General features: G+C 40.5%; 1 protein-coding gene across 3 annotated transcripts in view; it reads left to right on the top strand.

The window, feature by feature from the left end:
- The first annotated feature begins 1,945 nt into the window (after positions 1-1,945).
- Positions 1,946-23,852, top strand: part of SULF1 (sulfatase 1) — a 123,980-nt gene continuing 102,073 nt past the window's right edge. The window contains exons 1-3 of one of the 3 annotated variants that reach the window (XM_063392792.1): positions 1,946-2,391; positions 2,790-3,071; positions 4,222-4,314. The gene's annotated coding sequence lies outside the window, so the exon portion shown is untranslated. The remainder of the gene's footprint in view (positions 2,392-2,789; positions 3,072-4,221; positions 4,315-23,852) is intronic. The other 2 variants (XM_063392796.1, XM_063392784.1) reach the window with 2 other exon arrangements.

Raw genomic sequence — 23,852 nt, 5'->3', positions numbered from 1 at the left:
ACAATTAATCTTGCATATTAGGATTGTCTTGAGTTACTTGCATAAAGCATTATTCACTTTGCTACAAGTCCTATGTGAGTGGGGGCAGCCTGACCTTAGCAAGAGTTCAAGGGTTTGACAGTCAACTTGAGAACCTGTTTTATGATGCATAATTTTAACAGCATTTCGAGTATGGCTCTTCCAGTGCAGCTTTCGTTTCAGCCTTTAAAACCTAAACTCTTTGCAGATGGCAGTGTGCATAGAGAAGTGGTGGAAAAGTCTGTTATAAGCTGTCACAGCAAACTAAATCTGGCTGTAGTCACACAAGTAGCAGTTAAATTAACCAGCAACATCAGCAGTAGCTTTTAAGTGAAAACATGATCATGTGTGATGTTCGAGGGCTGTTACTAACACTGGTTATAGAGACAAAAAATCGTATTTCAAGTCATGCAGAGTCTTTGTAGAAAAATGTGGGAGGGTGTGTGTCTCTGTATACAAAACACTAAATTAGAGGACCTTTTAAACATGTCAGTTTTACAGTATTGTGACTTGACAGTCATCAGCAGAGGGATCCCTGACTGACACAGCATAAAAACCCAACAGATCTGGGCCTGTGCGTCACACAAATGCTCAGTAACTTGTTTGTGTGGGTCTGTACTCAGATATAACACACAACACTGCGTAAGCGTATACGCATCGCTACACAAAATAATTGTGTGCACATAACTGTCATTCATGTTGGTTAGAGGTTGAACCCCGCTGAATTTGCCTCTCATCTGACCAATAAAAAATGGAGCATCTGTGAGGTGAGCTGCATTTTAGAAAATGAGTCAGTACACAGGATGATGCAGCACAATTTGAGGGGCCTTTTGATATTGCATATCTTTGATCACTATAAATTTTTAATGCAGTTACTGTACAATACTGGTAAGAAGTAAAGCCAAAGAAAATGCAAATGAGCTCAACAAAGTCTCCTGGGCTTTTTGAGTATGTAAGGTTATCCAGCCTGTTTACAGACCACAGTCTGCTAGAATGAAACAAAATCAAACCAAACCCTTGCCCTGAAGATATAATTGGCAACATTAAGAATCTTACAATACCCCAGGGACAGTAGTTGCATCTCTACTTCACCACATATTATTGTTGAAAATATTATTCAGCTGTTTATTTATCTGGAATTAGCAGTTTAGTGACTAGTGTTTTAGTGGATACCAAACATCTGTGATAGCAGTTTCAGAGCAGTAGGCTGAAATAGGCACTGTATCATCACTTCGGGGAAGAATTTAGGCAAATACAGTTGTGACTACAGTTTCTGCTTTTTCCTTTCCTTTCCAGGTCAGCTTTGCTAACAGCTATCTAGGCTCAGACCCCAGCTCTTGCGTCTCACATTTTATTAAGTATTCACTTTGCCACTAGTCTTTAAGAAATAGCCTTGTGTAAGGTATTAAGGAACGAGTAAGCCAAATCAACATTTCAAGGCTCTCATATGGCTTTCATATAGCTGGGCAGAGTGTGTCTTTTCACAATTGCAAACCTTTCTTCAAGTTGGATGTTAACACTTTCAGAGCAACTTTTAATGCCAAAACAAGGTCCTTCCCTTTCAGTTCAAAGAAAACACAGCATCTGTCACAATGTGAAATGTAGATTTAATGCAAGTGTCAAGTAAGGCACTTGGTAATGAGGTAAAAACCCTTGAGATTTTAGTCTCTCTTCCACGCTATCCTGTTACAGGGAGGGGAAAGGAAAGAACTGTTTCTTTGGCACTTAGCAGCTTTTCTGAGTCCCTTATCTATCCTTCCCGGACATCTGTAAATTTGTGGATTTTTCCTGGCAGTGTCTCTGAGAGGGAGGAAGGTGCGATAATGTTTGCTTTGTGGCAGAGAGAAACCGAGGTACAGACTAGACGCAGCCCAGACCTGCCGCGGCACAGCCCGGAGCCCCCAGCCCCGACGGGGGTGGTGACGGTCCCCAAGGGAAGGGCAGCGCTCCCGGGGCTGCGGCTGCATCCCGCAGGACGCTGCGGGGCGGCGCGGCGTGGCGGAAGCGGTGGGAAGGGGAAGCAACAGGCTGGTGGCAGCTTCCCGGCCCAGGGACGGCAGCGGGGCCGCAGCGGGGCCGGCGCTGTCACGGCAGCGCCGCGGGAGCGGAGCCGCCGCAGCGGCAGCCGAGGGCGGGCGAGCAGCGTGTGCCGCCGGGCCACCGAGCCGCCGGGCGAGCGGGGAGAAGGGGCCGCACCAGGGGAAGCGCGGGCTCGGGGGAAGGACTCGCAGATGTCCGTGTGCAGAGGCAGAAATATTTGCCCTTCGGATATCCCCACTTCTCCCCGCCTCGCCCCCCACCCCGGTTTTCCTCTAGCCTCTCTCCGCCGTTCTCCCAGGAAGGCTGGAAGCGGCCAGGGGTAACCGCGGCACGGTAAGGAGCCGGGATTTCGGGATGCAGATGTCACATCGCCGTGCAAACGACTCCCGCACTAGCACTTTATCAGGATTTAAAACTGCATCCTTTATCTCTTTTAGAAAAGCGTCTCTCGGAGGAGATTGCCCTCAATAGACCCGCCATAAAAAACATTTTAGTGTTGCTCTTGTGCTTCTGTGCATCCCACTGCGAAGGGGTCCCAGCGGTCCCTTGGGAATACAAGGAGTTGTGAGAAGTTACACAACTGGCCACTAGACTAATCCACTCCCTCTACCTTCCCGCGAGTACCTCCCCCTTCTGCTCTTTTTTTCAATAGCAGCCCTTTCTCAAAATCTCAGGTTACTTTGCTAAAGAGTTCTCAGCCTTATAGTTTCTGCCCTTGTCTCTGCCTCCAGCTCCTTAAGAGCCACCCAGCCCCAGCGATTGGATTGGGCAGCCCGTCTTGACACACCACTGTGCTGAGTGCTTGAGGACGTGTTTCAACAGATGGTTGGGGTTAGTGTGTGTCATCACACTCGAGTGGGGATTAGGGGAGAGAGGCAGCCTTGCTGGAGCTGTGTGGTCTTCCCCAAGTGTGAGCTGCAAGCAAAAGAAGAAATACCTAGCTCTGGGGGAGAAACGGGAAGAATAGTTTCCAGCAGCTGAGAGGGAAAAATAAAACCCCACACTTTGTTCAGGTAAAGTAAAAGGCACCTCATGCCTCTCTCTCTCTCTCTCTCTCTCTCTCTCTTTCCTTCACGGTTTTCAGAGGAATGCTAGCACAGCACACTTGTCAAAGCCAGTTGCTGCTGCCTTATCAATGCTGCTATTGTACGGCTGACAGATAACAGCGAGCACAGCCTGATGCTTGGCTGTCCTCACGGAGCTAACACTCAGCGCCGCTAAGGTCACGCTTTCGGAGGTGCAGATCGGAGGATCTCCCCGGAGCGGTCCCGCTCGGCGCACACGCGTGTGCCCGCGGGGAGCGGGCAGCGCCTGCCGGCGCGGGGGTGCCGCGTCCGCAGCCCGGCCCCGCCGGGGAACGGCGCGGGAGGGAGGCAGGGACGGAGGGAGAACCGCGGCAGAGCACTGCCTAGGCTTGGAGCAGGATGCTTCGGCAGCGTGCAGCCTGTCTGGGGCTCAGCTGGGAGGCGAACCAGACTGGTTTGAAAGTGCGTTTGAGATGTCTGTAAAGTTTGAAGACTCCTTTATAGGGACCTGCCTGGGCTCCTGATAATAGGCATCGAGATGGTTTGGCTTACAGATGGGCATAAAGTTAAGAGGAAATCAGGAAAGTAGGGAAAGGCAGCGTACAATGTAATGCTGCTCTTGCAGCTGCAGCAGAGCAGATGGATGTAATTCATTTGCAGATCTGTTTGTGAAAGTTTTACAAGTCATTGAAAACTAAGTAGCATCACTATAATGGATCATTAGAGACTCGCTGTATTTATAGATTCTAAACTAGCGATCCGAAGTGTTAATTAGAAGTAGGCAAGAATCTATATTTAGGAAGGAAGAGGGGCAGAAATATAATTAGAAATTAGTTGTGGAAGTACTTTGCTATCATTTTCATTTAATTCCGCTATTAAGTTCATTGATGTCTGGAGCGTGGGAAGCCCTGCACATTAACTAAATCAGAAATGTTATCACTAATTACAGTATGTTAGCTTATCAGAAAAGATGTTCTCATTGTTTTATTCTAAACTATCTAGATGGAGAAAATTGGAGGATGGGTTATTTTTCCTTTTATTTGGTCAGGGAGTGTTTAGTTTAAAATTTGCTGTACATATATATGCTGTTTTCCTGTGCAGAGTAACAAAATTATTTGCTTCTTTTGCACCATAACAGATCTTCACAGTAACTGTCACATGCCTCTGGTGCTTATGAATTATTGGCCTCCTACTTGTGAAAGAAATCTAACACAGTCCTCACCCCTTACAGGTGAGATATTCTATATATAATACTGTATATGATGTTTTCTGAAATAGGATCTGTTTAGTAGGCTGAGCAAGGGGATTTATAGTTGGTGCTTTGTGATTTTGGTATTCAACTGTATAATGATGCCCATAAACCTATGTTTCATGTTCACATGTATTTTTGTCTCAAACCAACTTTTTTGTTAACTTTTTTCCTTGAACAGACTATTTGGCCTCTTTACAGGTTGTTCTCAGCTTATATTTTCAAACACACTCTTTAGTATGAGTATGTCCTCAGAAGTCATCCACAGCAATTTGAAACAGAGAATTAGCTAAATCCCAAAAATCACTGCACAACCAGACCAAGATTTATGTGAATAAATTTGACCATTTTGGTTTTTTTCTCTCAGTCTACACTTTCTCATTGTAAAAAGTGGTGGAAACTTTTACAAGCTTAAAATGAAAAACAAAACCAAAGGAAAACCTCATTATAGCTCCACGTAAAAGTCTTGTATATTGGATTTCTCCTCTTTCTCCCAGTGTGTCCTGTGAGAAGCTCAATATGCCAGCTTCAGCTGAGGTTCAGCAGTTCAGACTTCCAGTAAGGCTAAGATGCAGCACTGTGAGCTGCAGAGGCTGCTGCTGTCACTGCCTAACTGAAACCTTTCCCGCTTTGTGGGTATCATTGGATCACAGATCAGATGATCTACGAGAAACCATATTTTTAAAGAAAGTGCATAGCTGATTACACATGCCCAGCTTGTTATTGTTTTACTAGGGGAAAAAAAAAACAAACTAGTTTCTCTAGCACTGCCAGAAAATCTTGCTGAGAAACTAGGAACAGCAAATCATGTTTTTCCTTCCTTTATAATGATGGGGCTGTTTAAAAGACAATGCCCACAGGGCAGTCCAGCTTCTTGTCAAAATGTAATCTAGTGTTCCAGATGGTAAACATTCAAAGACATATTTATGGTGACTTCTACATACCTTCCTTTGACATTGGCTTTTTTTTTCCCTGAGAGCACTTGTGCTGGGTACACACATGAAGTTCCCATTAGCATCCTAGCAGCTGTAAAAGTGTTCAGAGCTCACAGAGATGTTCCTCACAGTGAGATAAAGATAATCTTAGGAAAAGATCTGAGACAGTACAAGTTCCATGATATGCTCAAGGTAAAAAATTCCAGAGGTACAAAAAAATCCATAAACTGCTGCATGAAAGCTGTAACACATTTTTGTTGCGGCTAATTCATCTTTGCTTGATATGGAATGCTGCACATACCAGGCATGTCTGTACTATCAACTCTGTTTGTGATGTGAGGCAACCTGCACTGCACAAAAGCTGGTGTGTTTCTTTTTCCCGCAGCTAGTGAAGATTAGGTGGGATACTTATTGTCTTCATAGAGTTTTCAAAGTGTCACCCTGTGGTTTTTTTTCCCTTACTGCTCTGAGCAGTTAGGTAGAGCACAAGAAAATGTTTTCCAGCCAGAATGTGTTCTGCCCTGAATTGTCTTAATTATGTGTCAGTTTATTGCTTGTCAGGGGCTTCCTCTTCTTAGCACTTTATAATCGAGGTGGGTGAGCTTGTTACGTCAAAATATACAAATTCAGTTTCTGCTTCTTGGCATGTCTCCTTGGCCTTTCATTGATTTTTGTCTCTGTTTCGGAGGAAAAAAAAATTATGATTGCTGTAATTTACATTGAAAAAAAAAAAGCCCTTGGTGAATTTCCAAATGGCATGTAAATGCACCTTCATAAAGCAGGCTAAATTAGAGGTCGTTAGGAAAAAAATTGCATGTAGAAATCCAGAAGTATCCTAGAGATTGCAAGTAATAGTGTGAAAATTATTGTAACCTCTTGTTCCAGTCAGGCACTGATAAAAAGTGCTTATTTAAAATGTTATGATGCTGGGGACAGTGTTCCTAAATGTGCAAGCCATTATAAAACTCACATGCAGCGGATGTTAGACAGCTATAGAAAAAAATATTTTGCAATATTTGCAAATTCTGTTCTGGCTAGAAACACTTTATTGAAGATTATTCTGACAGTTTGCACAGGTTTTGACAGGTCTTTTTATCTAGCTTTGTTTAACTTACATCCTGCACTTGATATTATATATATATATATATATATATATATATATATATATATATATGTGTGTGTGACTAAGTGTTCATGCAGGATCAGGAGTCTGAGCCTTGTGTAATGTCAGGACCCATTCTCACATTGATGAGGCAGGACACTTGTTGCAGATGTCATGGGAGTCATGGGTTCCATGATTTCCTTAGCTTTAGAAAGAGCTTTGGGGGATTTGTGTTTGAGTGGGAAGGCAGACTGATGTGATAACAATTGAGAAAGCTCCTTTCTGAGCGCCTTGAGAGCTGCAGTGTTCAACAGAGAACGGGGGTCCCGTGACAACTCTGCGGTGACACAGAAAGAATCCAATTAGTGGCCACTCCTGCTGTTGATACTAGATCTCTCCTAAAACATTTCCACCATTACCACCCCCATTGTAATCCCATCCACGACACTGATAATGGGATCAAGAGTGTCTTTTCAGAATGCCTGTTTAAATTTGAACTGCCATCGTTGGAGATTTTGAGGATATTAAATCAGAAGGCACTGAATAGCAGAGCTCACAAGAGAGCATTGTGACACCCCTAAGACACAGTCCCCCTCCTCGTGCTACAATTTCCTAACACCTCTGTCACAGGTAGAGCTGCATTAAGTGGGCTGCAGATGAAGTAGAGGGGCAGTATGTACACAGTGAATAATCCATTGAGTTGTGGCTGTCCCTGCACTGCAGTTGGCTGCAGACCTTTCCCCTGAGCAGTTTCCCATGTGTAGAAAGCAGCAGTCAAAAGGAATGGGAGGGGGTATAGTCCTCTGTGCTGTGCCCTAGTAGAGGCAGCAAGTCATCCTACTTCTGCCTTTAACAAGCCTTAAGTCATCACTCTGCCTTTCCAGCTGCATCAGCAGTGTAATTTTCACTCCTGCCCTGCTCGGATTTTTTATTGTCTTTCACTTTTCTTGCTCCAACACTAATTCATCATTTCCATATGATCAGAGTGCAGTAACTCCTTTGTTATTCTTACCAAGAAGGGCAAGTTCAACACTGTCATGTGCTTGGAGAGGATGCTGTAAAGTGGAAAGGCTTTAAGCAGTGGCACCTCAGAATGCAACACTGTAATTAATAAATTAATAGCCAAACCAGACTCTTTTTAGCTGAATTATTTCAGCTATGTCAGTAGACTTCTTTTGAGACTCCCTGCAATATCTGTGTTTAGCATTGCTTGTTCATACTCAAAAGTTAACTGGTGAGAGTAATTCCATTTTAATTTTAAGTGTCTTAAGAGTTTTATTTTCTGAGAAAACTTAATACTTGTTTCATCCTATGGTTTATGCAAGCAGCATAGTGTCAGTGATTTTCCCAGAACTTTAGTTCCCACTTTCAGAATCGGCTGAAAAGGTTGGTAAGCCTTTGTTACTGTGTGTGCTCCATTAATCCTGGAGCTCTGAACCTTCCCAGTCATAACCATCACTGATGGTTTGGTTACACTGAAACATTTTTTGTGATAGTTGACCCTTACACTCAAGTTTTATTATGATTTCATTTTTTAAAAAATATTTCTTTCATAGCAAAAATTAACTTACATTTAAATACAAACTTGCATTATAGTATTTATATCTGTAAATTTGGCAGTATTGCTGGAATATATACTGGAAGATTTCTAGATGTGGTGCTGTACTATAGAAATCCAGGGTGTAGATCAGTGCTAGATTGTCCACAGAATACTTCATGGAGTTTCTATATGGAAGAAAAGATGAAAAAGTCAGTGATGTTATATTCTAAAAAATATCCCCTCCTGATTTGAGTGTAATTATGGCACTGCATGCTGCCATTTCTCTATGATGTGACTCTAACCCATCTTAGCAAGGAGAGGAGCTGCTTGACAGCAGCTGTATTTTTGTGGTGCTTCACAGGAGGCGAACTCTGTTTGGAAAGCCCACAGAGAAGATGGGGAAGCTTTTGGCACTAGAGTTTTGGAGAATAAATGTAACAGGGAGCTGAACACTGGGGATTGTTTTTCTCAAAAGCATCTATTAAAACCAAATAGTGGTCTGTTCCAGCATTGTAATTGCAATGTGCCAAGACGTTCCTTATTCTACCATGTGCACTGTTTTGTCTGTTTTCACTTAAAAACAGAAAAATATGTTGCCAAGCCTGTAAATGTCTGCAAAACTGCCAACTCTTCTGACTTTTATCAGTAGTCTGAAGATATTTAGCCTTCTTTGTAAAGCTTCAAGTGTAAGAGTCAAGATATAACGTGAGAAGTTCAAATCTCTGGTTTCTGGTTTTTTAAACATAATCCTCCTGGTTGCTGAGACAGCTGGCTTGCATGCAGTTCCAGAAACATGAAGGAAACTAACAGAAATCCCAAATCTCTCTGTGTAAATGCATGCAGGCTGTGTGGAAAAGGTGGGTTTGTGCATGCTGTGCCTGGCAATTAAAACAAGCCAACCTTTTTTCCTGAGGTTTACTGTAATCAGTTCCCCCTGAAATTTCTGATCGGTCGCCTGATAACTCCCATTTTGTTAAAGAGGTTTTATTGCAACAGAGGGTGAGGTTTCTTGACTCCTCTCAGACAGCAGAATAGCTTGCTGCCCTGGAGAAACTCATCCTTGATCCTCCCATCCTCTGCCTCCAGCAGTGTGTTCCCATTTCCTTCCTTGTGCCAGGTTTGGCTCCTGGCTCACCTCCTGGAGTGCTGAATGAACTCATCAGAGCAGTGGGAAGCTCTGCTGGCTGCCTGCCCACCAAGCTGGTTCATCTCAGCAAGTGGACAGAGGGTCCCCATGGAACAGGGAAAGTGGTTGGAGCTGGTGGTTTGGAGTGAGGAGGGAAAACATGGCCAACCCTTTAGGGAGCTGTGAGCTGTGAGATGCTCAACCACCTGGTGACACCTTCTCAAGCCACACACTGGGACACTGCGTGTGTCTACAGTAGAAGTGTGGTATCAGACATGTGTGACTGCCAGTGTCATCAGGAGCACAAGGCTAGATGTGCACTTTCAATGCATACTTATCCCTTTTTATTTAGAGAATAGCTGCAGTGTCACTCAGTATTTGGAAATGTACTTACCATTTCTGACTCTCTAACCCAACAACTAGGCTTTGTAGAGGAGCTAATAAGCAGTATGAACAGAAAAGAGGAAAGAAACACAAACGCCTGCTCAGCTGCAACTTTAAAAAGGTGAATGAGATTCTGAGGGTGGGATCCAGCCTGTGTAGCCAAGGTGCTCCTTGGGTCTTAAATACTTATACAGCAGCTACCTAAAGGCATGTTCTCTCTGATCAATGAAGGAAGTGTCCCTGAAGACCTCCAGGCACTGAAGTTAGGAAAGCAGGATTTCCTTTTGTAAATCTTCAAAGGCACCTGCCTCTTTCCATATGTAGGGATGAAGCTTGCTTGCTTTGCAAAAATTGCTAAGGAGCTTAATCTGGAAGAACTTGATCTCATGTTGAGTTTCTTGGTTAGCCCACAGATGAGCAATGCCATGGATAAACACTGCATTTGAACAGCTGTGATGTAATTCTTACACAGCTCTTGAAGTTGTCTCCTATACTTTCCACAGAAGCGGGCATGAATCAGGACTTGATCCCTGGAGATATGATTCACTTCAAGAGACTAGGATACTTAGATTAAATGTAATTTTGGTACTGACTGTAGAAGTGAAATACTGTACTCCACTAAAGTGTCACCTGGTTTGATTTCTGGGTTATGCTGCCCCCACCCCAAAAAAAAAAAAAAAAAAAAAAAAAAAAAAAAAAAAAAAAAAAAAAAAGAAAAAAAAAAGTTAATGTAAATTATATAGGTTGTAGAAAAATATTTTAAAAATCACTCAGTGTTGTTACTTAATGTTTCAAAGGCCTGTGGGGTAAATAAAGCTTAGGGAAATCAGCAGTGGTGGTGGTGGTGCCTCCAAGCAGTAAAATAACAATGAGGAATGATAGATTATTTTAGAGGATTATGATGGACAAAGAATGGAAGAAAGAGAGAAAAGTAAAAGATTCAGGACCCATGTTTCTGGACCTACCTATGCTAAATCTTTTGAGGATTATCTCCCAGTGACTTGACTGCCTAGAGGCATGCCAGTCACAAATTAGAGAACAGTAGTGCAATAATAAACTGAACATCCTGTAAATAAACAGCACAGGATGCCTTTTAAGTATCATCTTCCCCCCCCCACCAAGGACTGCAAAATGCTAAGATTCATAGATTTTAGAATAATATTTGGGTTTTGGAAACTTCATGACAATAAAGAATTCTGCATTAATCCAACCTTTGGGGGAATATTGAGCAAAGGTTCCTTTGGTGTCATTCCCTGCTATTTTATTTTAGCTATAACATCTGAAATCTTGAATGTGTCTTTAATAAAACACATGTGAATTTACCTTGTTGTTATCAATTACACATCTAGAGCCAATTTATGAACTGAGACTGGAACACTATCTGCTTGGCCACCAGGAGGTGGTAGGATTTAGTGAGACAACTACCTCTGAAGTTCTGAAGTGAACACAAGCATTGTCAGGAATTCCAGTAGTTTCTGTTATCTCTCTATCAGTAGGGGGTTGGTATTTTTCATACCACTGTAAACTTCAGTCCATTGCCAGTGTATAGGCTTACATAGAAAGGCTTCCTGTGCTCTACTGCTGTGCAAATCAACTCCTAAGCAAAAAAACCCACTGAATTTGGGGGTTGTTTTCCTTCTGCTAGGTACAGAGGATTCCTCTGAAGCAGAGATCCTCTGAAGTGAGGAAGGGAAAAATGAAGAGACTTTGAGATATGCATAGTGAGGGATCACCAGAGTCCTCAAAAAAAATAGCAGTCCAACATAGGAAGGTGTGCAGCAGAGAGGTATTGAAAGAGGTACATCCTTTTTTCAGATTTTTTCCATCCTTTGCAGCTCATGTTGAGTTTTGTCTTTCAATAAATGTGTCTGCAAACACTCTCCACAAATTTTGCACAGTTTTGCACACCATCAACTTGTGAAGGGTTTGAGATACAGTATAACCATGTCTCAGGAAATAGGTCTGTGTTACAGCTATTTGTTTTGGTCTTGGGTAGAGTGAATATCTATAGCACAAAGAGGACATCTATCAAATCCTGTGAAACCTTTAGAGAGGACAATAGTTGTCAACATGCAAAGTGGTCTGCAAAAGCCAGATAAAACAAGGACATGGCTAAAACTGATGTATGTGCTGTCATGGACAGGTAACACTGTGCAACTGTATCTTGATATGTGCAACTGTATCTTGTGTTTTGAGGACCTTGTCTACCTTGTATGTAAGGCTGGAGAATTCACTGCTCTTTCTGGTAGCTGTAGAGCATTTGCAGTGTGAGACTATCACGTGTACTTTGTGTATTCCTCCTTTTATATGTGGTGTAAGAATACTTAGTTATTAAGAAATCCAGAGAGTTATAGGAGAGAATCATTGCTGAGGAGCTTGAATCTGTGTTGAGGGAGTTCTTCAATCATATTCATATATCTATCACACTGCTTTTGGGTGCTGGTTCAAGGCTCCTTTGAATAAAGCTGTTTCCTACCTACCATGTTGTTTAATGAGGTCATCAGTAAGGGCATCACCAGCTCGAGTTCAGATGAGTGATGCTGCTGCTGTCACTTGTCTGCTTCACTCCTCTGCTGGAGATTAATCATGCACAAAGCTTAGGAGCCCTGGGGCAACATACAATGCAGAGCAAATTTTCATTTCCCACAAGAGTATTTGTCCTTCAGTCACAGACATTCAGATAACAACAGTAATTCAACCATTCTGCATTTGCTGCAGTATCACAGCTCAGTACTGAAGCCTGAACTGTGACACTTGTGCTACCATGACAGTGGAAGAGAGACACATACATGTGGAATACCAGACTGTTGAATCTGGCATCTATTTGATTCAGGAATATATTATATTCACTGGTTTGTTTTAGTCCCCAGCCACCAGTGGCTGCCAGAGTTGCTGTGGTTCCCTGCCTACAACAGAGGAATCTGCTAGGCTTTTCAGTTCGGCATTGATCTCAGTAATGCATGTATTTATGAATCTGGGTTTTTGAAGTCATACCCAACTGTCAAACAGTTCTCCAAAAAAAAGTGTTGCTGTTATTTTGGATGAGAGCCTAACACAGGGAGGCAAAGCAGGTGTCCTAGGATGCCTCACCCGTCTCTTCCAGACACCTTGCTGAGTCACATCTGGTATGAAACAAGGAGTCCATGCCTCAGTCCTAATATTCAAAGCCCTGTGTGGGCCAGTCTCATTGTTTGAAGAAGGTTTTTGCCCCACTTCATCATGAATTGCCAACACATAGAGTTAATAGGAACAATGACACTGAACAATGAGGGATGAAAATTGAGGCGGGCTAGAAAGTGCCATGCTGACACTATAGGACAAGAAAGACATCACATATTAGACTGAGAGTGGGGAACTTCTAAAATAGACAGAGCAGAAATCTGAATCATGACTGATAGATATCCCAAAGAAAGGCAGACCAGATTCGGTAAGTGGAAGACGGAAAGAAAATATATTCTTTTTCTCTCTCAGTAGCATTTCTGTGTGCTTGTTGCACATATCTGTTGATCCATTCATGTGTCAGTCTGCTCAAAGGTATACTTACCTATTCTTCCAGGAGAAATCCTGAATGTGGTATTTACCATATATTGCATTCTATTGTCCAGTAACTATTGTTGCTGTAATGGATACGGGGAAGTGAGAGTGCCAAAGCAGAGCTAATTGTTTTTTAAGCAGTTTGAAAATTACATGCCTGTAGACATTGAATTCTATCTCTTTGGTAGCGCTTGAAGAAAGTTCTTTGTTCCTCAGAAGCTTCACACAAAACAGAAATTTTCCATTTTGGTAAAGCCACATATGCCTTGGTAACTGTTCAGCTTGGAATAAATGTACACGGAGGTACACAGGGTGGATTATTACCTTACATACCACTGATTACATAATTTGCTAAGGCTAAAGGTATTATTTTTCTTTTCTGTTTCTTATGCATCCTTCATACTTTTCCCTGTTTTGTGTACAGTACACAAATTGTTTTCCATTTACACTTTTATCTTTTGACAAAAAAAGATCCTTTAAGATCTTGTTTTCAGTGCTGTCAGGAAATGGCTTTAAATGAAAGTGTGGAGTGATGTGGAATAGTTTTAATGAAGACCAAAAGAATGTGAACTTAATCTTTTTCATAGGAAGTTTTGTTCTATTCCATCCTGTGCCCTGCTTAAACACGTTGGCCTTTTTTGACCTTTTCCTTGATGAAGGTTAAGTGGGAAATATCTTGGCTGCAGCCTGTCCAGCTTAACCAGAAAGACTTTCCACAGCTCATGTTTACTTTCCCTGTTATGGCCATTCATCTTTCCTGAATCAAAATTGTTACACTGGATTTTCAGAGGGAAATTAATAGCTTGTGGCATTGACGATGAAGTGTCAAGCCTTCTTCTTTCATGTCTCCAGCTCTATTTTGTTAGTGATGATTTTGTCAGTTCTCTTGCTAGAGATTAACAAATCTTGGGAAAAAAATCTGTTTGGTTAATGGGTTCCTTCCCAAGCACCTTCTTTATTGTCATTAACAAAAAATAAACAGAATTGCTGCAATTGCAATTTATTGAGTGCATTGCTTCTGCAAAAATCTAGAAATATTGCTGTTTTCCATTTCTCTCTGGGCATCTTTTGTGCCTACTGCCACACACAGAGTGAGACAGAATGCTCTTGGCTAGTTAGGGGGTCTCAGTCCTTGGTTTGCTTCCAAAATACATTTTCAATCATCCTGTAAAAAAGTTTTAAAGACAGCAGCAACCATGTCCTCAGGACATGGCTGCTTTTAATGGAAAGGTAGTCATGTTCTTCAGGTACCACACTCTTGAGAGGAGAAGAGCTACGTCTGAAGCTCTCTTCTGCCCTCAGTCTCAGTAGCAACCATTGTGGAATTTTGAAGTTTGGGATGTCTCTCTTTGTTAGGCCACATCAAATTTTGTTCCAAGGAGCTTTGTTACAAGACACACAATAATCTGTGATGATAGTGCAAGACCTGACTGTGTAGTGCAGGGAAAGAACCAGCCAATCTTCACACTAAAATTTGTCTTGGTTTAGTAATCAATATAAGTTTTGCTCTCACAATGCACAATGGTATGGTTAGCAAAACATTCATCCGTAAATATTCTGAATGGGGATGGTCAAGTCAATTATTTATCCCTCCATCAAGAATAAGGAAAATCAACCTTTCCTGTGAAGAGACTCTCAACCAGACCCTTCACAAATATATTTAACATTTCATATACTCACAGAATGAACACTGGAAGATTCAGGTTGGAAAGGACCTTGGGTGGTCTCAAGTGGTGCTAAAACTAGGCTATGAGATGAGATCCAGTTGCTCAGGACTTTATCCAGTTGGATTTTGAAAATCCCTTGAATATATTGAGTTTGCAGTATCTTGGGCAACTTGTTCTGCTATTTTATTTTGTCTCAGGGAAGAAACTTGCTTTGATTTATATCCAGTCTGACTTTCTTTTGTTTCAGCTTCTGCCCGTTATCTCTTGTATTCCTGCCATGCACTCTGACCCCTGACAGAGCCTGGCTCTCTCTCTTTATAACCTAACTGCAGACACTGGACAGCTGCTCTGAAGCCCTCCCTTGTCCAACTAATGTCCAGGAGGAACAACCTCAGGTTCTCATTGCAGGGCAAATGCTCCATCCCTAAAACATCTTGATAAGCCTTCACTGATCTTGCTCCAGTTCATCACATCTGGTTTTTTACTGTAAGCCCGAAAATTGAGCATAGGTGCCATTTAATGAACTCTGAGCAAAGGGATTTCATGTCTGTCCTTGCTGAAATCAATTAGGATCCTGATGGTCCATTGTTCCAGCCCACCTAGGTCCTTCTATCAGTGCTGTCTTGAGGAGATCCATTGCTACCTTCAATTCAGTGTCATTCTCTAACTTAATGACTGTTGCTTATCTTGCTTGAAACACCTGCCCTCAAATTGTTGTTTTTGTTATCTTACTTTAAATTTTATTCTTGATTTTCATCCCGCCTTCTCAGTGTTTTTGAGAAAACTGAATATTTATAAAAAACAATATACTAAAGTAACTCATTCCAGCTTATAGTTTGTTTGTGATATATGCAGTTGTTCTTAGCTCACCTTTGAATAGGCCTTCCAGTCACAGTGAACTGCAGGAGAAATATTTCTCCAAAATACATTCACATGAGAAGAAGCTCTTCCTGGTTTTGGCGAGGTCTGTCGCATTTGACATCTTTAAGGTCTCCTTCAAAGGGTATCCCAAATTCAGTGGTTTGCTGTGCAGTCAAACTGAACAGTGTTGAGGATTACTACTTAAAACATATAAACTAAAAGTATGCAAGATTTTTACTTTGAGTTTAGGCTTTATTTTCAGCATGGATTTTTTATTGCCTTCTATAGAAGTTTGGGAACACTTTAAATGAACTTTTTGAGTCCTAAAGTAGATTGATTTTGAACAACTGCACCCTACAGTCTAGAAACCCTATTGTCATTGATATTAGTGGTATCATTTCCCCTGAATTTCTTGCTGCTTTACGGCAATGCTGCCTTCCCTCATCTTCATGGCACTGGAACTTCTTCCCTTAATTTATTGTCGCTTTTCCATGGTGGTGCTTCTTATATGTCTCTGTAACTTTAGAACTGACAATTATAACAATCTAATTTTAGTCCAATATGCATATATCCCGCTGATGCGTGTATTGACCTTATGAAGTTATTTTAAATTTTTGTTTGTAGCCATATAAAGAGAGAACCAACAGAGCTGAAATTTATTAACTGAAAACACAAAATCCAAGCCACCCAAGTTTAGAGAATATTTGGTGTAATTTTAGCCTTATTTCTACCTGAGTTTGCTCGTACCTGCCCCCTTAAAACGCTTCCTGCTCTCTGAGCTTAACTACTTTCTGAATATTCAATTCATTCAATGCCAGACATTTAATTAGGAACGCTACTAACCTCTGGTTGTATTCTAGGAAACATAATTTAAATTTCTCTTTTTATAGATATAAGACAAAATATCTGAAACACTTCCTTATTAAGAACTTTGTTTGGCTTGCAAGGGAAGATTGGTTACTGACTCAGCCAATATGGTGACCACCTTCACCATTCACCCATTTATTATCTACAGTGGAATACATGTTTCCTGTAGCTCAGTCCACATGTGAGCCATCTTCGTCAGAGTTTCACAGTGTGAGGAAAGTGAAAAGAAATTCCATTGTTCTGTACGGGGTTGTGGTAAAGGGGAATACTTATTTATGAGACTTGTTAATAAGGTGTAGTATTAAAAAGACTCCAAATAACCTAAACTTGAGCAACATTTACTTCTTAAAACCTGGCTACTGTCCTGCTCTTTTTGACCTTTTTGGTGAATTGAGTTGTTAGAAAGCATGATTTTCCTCAGTTTTTATCCACACTTCTTCACCATCCATCCTTTTGTAACTGGCCATATGTAACCACAATGTAATGGCAGTCATCGCCACAAATCTGTAAATGTCTCTGAAACTCACAGCTCGTCTACAGTGGCATTTGTTGACTTTTTGCACTGGTGCAAACTCACTTGTACAGATGGATTGAAACTGGCTCAGCATTCCTCAAATAAATGTGACACTAGAGCCCCACAGACATGTGGTAAAGGTGCTCCTGCAGAAGAGATGTGACCACTCTCATCTGAAAGACATTTCTAGTTTCTTTAGCAGTGTTCTTTGCACCACAAGAGCTTTGACTATACAAGAGTTGAGCTCCTCCTATAACTTCCTGAAGATAATTAAGTTGTCTATTCCTTAGCAGGATTATTTAGACACACAAGTCCTGACAAGGCAAAAGTGTCCTTCTCACCAGCTTGTTAGGTCTACTCGTTGCTCAGCAAGATGATGGGTCTGAAATATGGTCTTAGACTCCTCACTTGTAGCTTGGAGCCTCAACACAGATCTTTATTCTGCACTGATCCTTGATCTCTGACGGCTCAGGGAGATTTCATAATCTGTCCTCCCAGCTCTTGCTCTGTTAATCTCCTGGAAATTAGAAATTCCATTGCAAACAAAGGTGAATGTGCTCTGTGGCATCTCCTCAGCCACTCTGCGTCTTGATGCACATTGAAGTATTTTTAAAATGGTAGTTTATATGCCAAGTTATGAACAAGAAACACTGGGGGGCTCTCCCATCAGGATAGACCTCCTTTTCTGCTGACTCTGTTAGAGGGTTAGTAAATTTGCCCAGAGATAGGAATATAGAAAATGGAAAAGTTGGAAGAACTAATTTATTCTTTTAATAGCGTAAAAATTTCCAAAATTATACATCAGGGCCTTGAGTTTCACTGGTGAATTGGTGTCATGTTATTCTGTATACCATGATATTAAGGGGAAAATGCTGATACCAATGTTCTGGCTGTAGACTTCAGGAAAAGTTAACAATATACAGTAGAAAAGCTGCATGAAAGAAAATAGACATTAATTTTTAAGACCTAAAATAGCTTTTATAGCTAAGAGTTTTCACAGTCCTTCACATCGCTGGAGAAACTCAAAAGATACATAGATGCTAAAAAAAACCTACTCCTTGGAAGAGGAGACAATGTGGCTGAAGCTTGACTCTAATCTAATTTAGATTTTTTGAGTAGGATGTGGAAAAAATGGTCTTAGTGAGAACTAGTTCCACCATCATGTTTTAATAAAGAAAGTGAATGTTTTTTCTGTGTGCACGCGTGTGGGAGGAACAACAGAAGTAAATCCCTGGATTGCTAGGGTTAGAATATTTAATGTAGCTTTCACTCTTTTGGACATACTTAACTTCAGGAATTTCCCATTTTTAAGTTCATTATAAGGACATAAAAATAAACAAATTGCACAGACATGAGAGAGGTAGTGCAAGCTATACTTCCCAGCCAATCCATGAGTATTTTGCCTCCATCTTTAATCCAAGTAGCAACATAAGATTTCAACAAAAGAGTATTTTTTTCCCCGAAGAGCAAAATTTAATAGTACTCTTTATTATGTAATGTATTGAGAATGCAAAATGCCAGGTTACACTGATAAGTCACCTTTTTGACTCATAAAAATATATTCCCACTGATTACTAAAGCAGTGTTGCTTAAGGCTAATGGTGTAATAGATACAAATTCATCCCACAGTTCTTTTAATCTCAGTAAATATATTGCAAATGTTTAGTGTCTATTGTGGCAACATAAAGCAAAAGTCAAAATTAGCCTAAACAAAACAAATCATAGGAGAGTTTTAAAGTGTGTTTCCAGTTTCGGAAAAAAAACCTCATAGATATTTCTTTTTTTTTTCACATCTTGAATCAGACACCAGCAAATGTGTTTGTATGTGTGCATTTTCCCCAAAGCACTGAGAAGAATGTTGTATGAGAATTATCTTTTCCATTCAGTCATGCTGCTATTTGGTCACATTTCAATCCACTGAAAGAAAAAAAGAAGGTGGGGGAATTGAAAGCACAACAGAACTGCTTAAATTATTTCAAACTTCAAGGGTGCTGCAACCCTTAACAGAAGGCAGAGCTCAGTTGTGTCCATGGAATTGTTCCACATTTCTTAAAAAAAAAAGCTAATAAAATTTTTAGAAAGCACAGACATTAACAAGCTAACACAAAAGATTTATTATTTACACTTATTTTCTTTTGTGTCTTTTTCTAGTAAACTTGTGCATTCTCCAAATAAGAGAGGCAAATTTCCAGCAAATAGGCTTCTTTCCCTCCTTCTTCGCCTTCATGTTTCACTTTCTCCAGTTGCTCCTTAAATTTTTAAATTAAGGTCATCTTGCTTTTTGATTCATTGATTGTAGTGACATTGTTTTTTATGTTCAGAAGGTGATAAGGAGTGGTCAAGTTTCAAGTCACACTGACTCTGTTATTTTAAGTATTGAAATATGAGAAAATCTTCTTTATAGACCCCTGAGTTATTTTTCTGTCTGAAACAACCTTGTCAGTAGGTTGTGTTTCTTGCTAAACAAAAAGCTGTATTTTGCTGCAGAAAAATCTGCCAGAACAGTAAGGCAGAGGAATATGTTCATACTTTATCAGCCAAGAAAGTACACACATAATTGAGGGCTCATTAGCCCTCATCAAGTCACATCTAAGAAATTTCCTGTTTCACCTCCCCCTTCATGTATTTTGAGTATCAGTTGACATTTTAAGTCTATTTTGTGTCTGCCAGATCTTCCAAATACATAAACTAAGATAGACATCCCTTCAAGTCCAAATTAATAGTTTTCTGCCCTCACAATTGCATATTAGAAACGTGGGGATGCTTTACACCCTAAAAAATTATAATAGTTGTATAGAAGTCTATGTCAAGGAGATTCTGTTGCCTTTCTGGTGTTTCTAAGATGACACATATTTTTTTGCCACATTCCTCACTGATTGGTGCTATTGGAATGATGATAACAGGAATATCCCCAAAGTCTTTAGTTCTATTCAGTATTAGTACTTTTGCCAAATAAAACCAATCATAGACACATAGAATCATAGAATGGTTTGGGTTAGAAGGGACCTTATAGATGATCTAGTTCCAGACTCTCTGCCACAGGCAGGAGCCCAAGTCCACAAGATCAGGTTGCCAAGGCCCGTGCAACCTGGCATTGAACACTTCCAGGGATGGGGCATCCACAGCATCTCTGGGCAACCTGTGGCTGTGAGGGCTTCATCCTCCTCACACTGTAGAATTTCTTTTTAATATCTTTTCTAAACCTACCCTCTTTCAGCTTGAAGCCATTGCTGCTTGTCCTGCCCCTACATGCCCTTGTAAAATGTCCCTTGCCAGCTTTTTGTAGGACCCTTTTAGGCACTGAATGGCTTCTCTAGGGTCCTTTTAGGACCTTCCCTTCTGCAGGCTGAACAACCCTAGCTCTCCCGGCCTGTCTTCAAAGGAGAGTTTCTCCAGACCTCTAATCTTGGTGGCCCTTCTGTGGGTGTGTTCCAGCAGTTCAACATCCTTCTTGTGTTGGGGGTCCCAGAGCTCGATGGAACTCTTCAGGTGGGTCTCATGAGAGCGGAGTAGAGGGGGAAAAAAGGGGAAGAATCACCACCCCTGACCTTCTGGACACATTTCTCTTGATGCAGCCCAGGACACAACTGGCTTTCTGAGCTCCAGGCACACATTGCTGGATGGTGTTGAGCTTCTTGTCAACCAGTTCCTCCAATTTCTTCTACCCAGGGCTGTGCTTAATTCATTCTCTGCCCAGCGTTTGCTTGTGCCCAGGATTGCCTCAACTGAGGTGGAGCCCTGTGTACCTGGCCTTGTTGAAGTTCATGAGTTTTGCATGGACCCACCTCTCAGGCCTGTCACGGTTCCTCTGGGCAGCATCCCCACCTCCAGGGTGTCAGCTGCACCCCACAGCTTGGTGTGTTAGGCAAACGTGCCGAGGGTGCACTCGACCCCACTGTCCTTGTCACCAACAAAGACGTTAAACTGTGCCAGTCCCAGTACGGACCCCTGAGGGGCACCGCTGTTCACTGCTCTTCATTTGGAGCCACTGACCCTAACCCTTTGAGTGTGACCACCCAGCCAATTCTTTATCCAACAAGTTTTCAGTCTATCAAATCCACACATTTCCAGTTTGTAGACAAGCAGACAATGTCAATTGTTTTACTCAAATTCCTGTAGATGACCTACCCTTAAGATGACATAACATTCACTTACCCACAAACTCCATAGCCCCTCTGGTTATATCAAGGAAGAAAAATCACAAGTTATGTATAAAGTAATAAAGTTATATTGAACTTAACACTTAACTTTTGAGTGTTTGTTATATTTCTATAGCCTACTATGTTGGCTTTACTGTATTTTTACTTTAATACTCTTAGTGTTCGAATTTTTGGTTCTGTTTTCTACATTTATGTTAGAAAGCAGATTTTTCCCCTTTGTTCTTTCGAAGTTAAGAGTTGTGTTTAGATTTGTCACCAGCTAGCTAGCAAAGCACTGGAAAGCAGACTTGAATCCTGTAGTCAGCATTTTTTCACAGTGTAGCAAAATAGATTCCTGCATCAGACTACTATGTTTTTCAAACATTCAATTGCTACTGTAGTTTTTATTGTATTCACTAAAATAATGAAAAATTAAACTATCTATTTCAGGAGATAAAATATTATTGTTTCAGGAGAAAAAATATTTATGTAGCTTATTTTTATTTAATTTAAGTGGGTTGCTCATGATGGCTAAAAGTAGTATTTACTCTTCAAAAAAGTGACAGCAAGTAGTTTTCTTCCGTACCTCCTCATCCAGAAATGGGCATCAGGGGTCATTTAATGACTGATGCTGAATTACTCCTTGTATATCCAGTGTACTGGTAGCAACTCATCTTCAGCAGTAAGTGATCAAAAATGCATATAAATTAGTCTACTGAGATAATCCTACTGAGTTATGAATATCTAAAAACATATGAGATCATTTATAACTGTACTGTTTTGCATACAGAAATAGATGTTGTATTGATCTTCACAGGTTGATCCATTTTTTTTTTAACAATAGATGTTTCCATTGTGATAGCAATATTACTGGAGGAGTGCTGAAGTCAGTAAATGTCATAAGTTGCTGACGTCTCGTGCCTTTTTACTACTCTATCTTCTCAATTTATTATGAGCAAGGCTAGATGGCCTGGTAACAGTGCCAGGCAGTGGGAGAGCTCTGTGTACACTAAAGGTCCCTTATATGTCAATAATGGAGTGCAGTTCTGAGAAATATCCAGAAATACCTCCTACTGAAGTCAATGAGAAAGACAAAGACAGAAGAAAATTCAATGCTTGCATAAATTGTGGTTCCTCAGGCTGCTCTGTAATCATTCTTGTAAATGGTCCAGCAAAAAGAAGTGTTGAGTAACTGGATTTGGATTTTGCTGTTCATTTATTGGCAATTGTAAAGTCTGCCACCAAAATATTTCCCAGGTCATTCTGTTTTCAGTGAATTACAACTGCAATCATCTTGCTCTTCTAACTTATGTACAGAATATTAATGCATATGGAAATGCACACAGAAAACACCAAGTTGTCCACTGAAATAAAGTTGTTTCTGAGTGAAATGGGAAGCTGCTGCATAAGGACATCCTTTGTATATCATAGGTCTGAGGAAGTAATGAGCATGTCTCGGGCTGAGTCTGTAGGAAGATGTAGGTCTGGTATTTTGCTGTTTTCTGAAAGACCTCCCTTCTGGCATGAAACTGAGTGCATAAATTTAGGTCTGTCTGAGATGGAGTGAATCACACACAACACTCCCTGCAGTCCCTCAGGTCTTCCTTGGGGGCTTTGTGACAGTGCTTCTTTTGTGAAATTAAATAAGACGATTGTAGCCCCAGGAGATGGTTACAACCATGTATTACCACTTCTGGAATGATTTGGAAAACTTTTTATCACCAATACGTCCCAGGTATGGAAAAAATCCTGCACACAGTAACATTTCCTATGTTTTATGGGTTATCTATGTTATACCGGGAGGATTTCTCTCAATGTCACACATGCATTTACATTCCCCCAAATTCCCAAACAATATGCCATCTGGCAGTGTCTAAACTCCTGCTGTTCAAAGGCAGAAACAATAAATAATATTTTTATGTATTGCAGTGTGCTGTAAACCTTCCTCATCATGGGATGCTGTTAAGTTTTGATCTGTACCTCAGTTTAGAAATATGTTGTGACAAGGTTCCTGGCTATATTAAGAATTTGTATTAAGAATTTTGGTAGTAAACAATGCACAGAAACCTAAGGAATAAAAGTAAGAAAAGAAAAATTAAAATTCTAATTTAAAATTGGAATTTTAAAATTAAAATTCTAATTTAAGCACAGCAGTATTTAAAGCAAAAAAGGAATCCTTTTTCCATAGAATAAAGTTATAGTATAACCTCTTCTCCAAATTTAAGTAATAATGAACTCTTTTGTACACTTGCAGGAAAGCATAGTATTTTCATATGCTCATGAATTTGGAAACTTTGACAGTGGTAGTTACCCTCTCCATATGTATTTTTCTGCTGTATAGGAACTTGTTTAGTGCCTACTTAGATAAATGGGAAGATTCCTGTTGATTCCAGTACTGTTTGACTCTTCTATATGTCATTCTAGGGCTTATTTTATCATCAGTCTGTTTTATCAGATATTTTCATCTGATATGCTTTGTAAGTAGGGATAAAGAGATTCCTAAAGTCAGTGTTTCACCCCAGATGGTGCAATTAGGTGATTCTTTAGTGAGTTTTATCATGTCTTTGAAATTAACATGTTTAGTAAATAGTGAGCAATATATATATATATATATTTAAAAATCATCTATCTCTTTCAGTGAAAGAGGGAGATAGTTTCACAAATGAAAAAAAAGATTTTCTTGTCTGCATGCAGTCAGCTTACTAACTGAGCACAAATTATGTGAGGATGTTTTTTAAGCATCTTCTTATTTAATTTGGTGTTCTAACCATTGTTTTCTTCATTAGCTTAGTTTCATCTTAATAATTTGCTTTATTTTTTTGCTGTTACATTCTTGGCCATTAGAAAGACC

This window comes from Prinia subflava, chromosome 1 (genome assembly GCF_021018805.1).
Source record: "Prinia subflava isolate CZ2003 ecotype Zambia chromosome 1, Cam_Psub_1.2, whole genome shotgun sequence".
Classification (NCBI taxonomy): Eukaryota; Metazoa; Chordata; class Aves; order Passeriformes; family Cisticolidae; genus Prinia; species Prinia subflava.
The sequence above is the reverse complement of the archived record's forward strand: the minus strand, read 5'-3'. Positions and strand labels throughout refer to the sequence as shown.